The sequence below is a fragment of the Bufo gargarizans genome, chromosome 6 (genome assembly GCF_014858855.1).
Source record: "Bufo gargarizans isolate SCDJY-AF-19 chromosome 6, ASM1485885v1, whole genome shotgun sequence".
Classification (NCBI taxonomy): domain Eukaryota; kingdom Metazoa; phylum Chordata; class Amphibia; order Anura; family Bufonidae; genus Bufo; species Bufo gargarizans.
The window spans coordinates 257,823,258-257,825,555 of record NC_058085.1 but is presented as its reverse complement, the minus strand read 5'-3'; positions in this window follow the sequence as shown (position 1 = coordinate 257,825,555).

Below are 2,298 nucleotides of genomic sequence, written 5' to 3'. Positions count from 1 at the left end.
GTATTCCGTGAGGGGCATGGCGAGTTCCTAGAATTTTTTTTTTTGTCACAAGTTAGCGGAAAATTATGATTTTTTTATTTTTTCTTACAAAGTCTCATATTCCACTAACTTGTGACAAAAAATAAAAACTTCCATGAACTCACTTTGCCCATCACGAAATACCTTGGGGTGTTTTCTTTCCAAAATGGGGTCACTTGTGGAGTAGTTATACTGCCCTGGCATTTTAGGGGCCCAAATGCGTGAGAAGTAGTTTGAAATCAAAATCTGTAAAAAATGGCCTGTGAAATCCGAAAGGTGCTCTTTGGAATGTGGACCCCTTTGCCCACCTAGGCTGCAAAAAAGTGTCACACATGTGGTATCGCCGTACTCAGGAGAAGTTGGGGAATGTGTTTTGGGGTGTCATTTTACATATTCCCATGCTGGGTGAGATAAATATCTTGATCAAATGCCAACTTTGTATAAAAAAATGGGAAAAGTTGTCTTTTGCCGAGATATTTCTCTCACCCAGCATGGGTATATGTAAAAAGACACCCCAAAACATATTGCCCAACTTCTCCCGAGTACGGCGATACCACATGTGTGACACTTTTTTGCAGCCTAGGTGGGCAAAGGGGCCCACATTCCAAAGAGCACCTTTCGGATTTCACAGGTCATTTTTTTACATATTTTGATTTCAAACTACTTCTCACACATTTGGGCCCCTAAAATGCCAGGGCAGTATAACTACCCCACAAGTGACCCCATTTTGGAAAGAAGACACCCCAAGGTATTTCATGATGGGCATAGTGAGTTCTTGGAAGTTTTTATTTTTTGTCACAAGTTAGTGGAATATGAGACTTTGTAAGGAAAAAAAAAAATTTTTGTAAGGAAAAAATAAAAATAAAAATAAATTCATCATTTTCCGCTAACTTGTGACAAAAAATAAAAAGTTCTATGAACTCACTATGCCCATCAGCGAATACCTTAGGGTGTCTACTTTCCAAAATGGGGTCATTTGTGGGGTTTTTCTACTGTCTGGGCATTGTAGAACCTCAGGAAACATGACAGGTGCTCAGAAAGTCAGAGCTGCTTCAAAAAGCGGAAATTCACATTTTTATACCATAGTTTGTAAACGCTATAACTTTTACCCAAACCATTTTTTTTTTCACCCAAACATTTTTTTTTTATCAAAGACATGTAGAACAATAAATTTAGAGAAAAATGTATATATAGATGTCGTTTTTTTGTTTTTTTATTTTGCAACTGAAAGTGAAAAATGTCATTTTTTTGCAAAAACTTTGTTAAATTTCAATTAATAACAAAAAAGTAAAAATGTCAGCAGCACTGAAATACCACCAAATGAAAGCTCTATTAGTGAGAAGAAAAGGAGGTAAAATTCATTTGGGTGGTAAGTTGCATGACCGAGCAATAAACAGTGAAAGTAGTGTAGTGCAGAAGTGTAAAACGTGGTCTGGTCATTAAGGGTGTTTAAGCTAAGGGAGCTGAGGTGGTTAAACGTATTCATCTATGGGTGTAATGATTTTTTTGACCCCTAGTCTTTTAAATAAATTAATGCTAAGAAGGTGAAAAGAAATTACATTTTCATTTTTTACACAAATGTGTCAATTTAAAGACAGTTTTTTTTCTTTCTACAAAGCACATAAAAATGAAGAAGTACACCCCAAAATGTATCACCCCATTTCTCCTGTCTTCAGAAATACCCCCATTGTGGCCCTAATCTTATGTCTTAACAAACGGCAGGGCCCAAACATAAAGGAGCACCCAGTGGCTTTCAGAACATAACATTTACTTGAAAATGTTTTAGGCCCCATTGCACATTTGTAATGGTGTTACAAAATAATAGAAAACCCCCATAAATTACCCCATTTTAAAAAACTAGACCCCCTAAGGTATTCATCTAGGGGTTTAGTGATCTTTTAGACCCCCTAGTTTTTTGCAGAAATTAAAGGGAACTTGTCACCGGGATTTTGTGTATAGAGCTGAGGACATGGGTTGCTAGATGGCCGCTAGCACATCCGCAATACCCAGTCCCCATAGCTCTGTGTGCTTTTATTGTGTAAAAAAAACCAACGATTTGATACATATGCAAATTAACCTGAGATGTGTCCTGTACGTGAGAGGAGTCAGGGACAGGACTCATCTCAGGTTAATTTGCATATGTATCAAATCGTTGTTTTTTTTACACAATAAAAGCACACAGAGCTATGGGGACTGGGTATTGCGGATGTACTAGCGGCCATCTAGCAACCCATGACCTCAGCTCTATACCCAAAATCCCGGTGACAGGTTCTCTTTTAA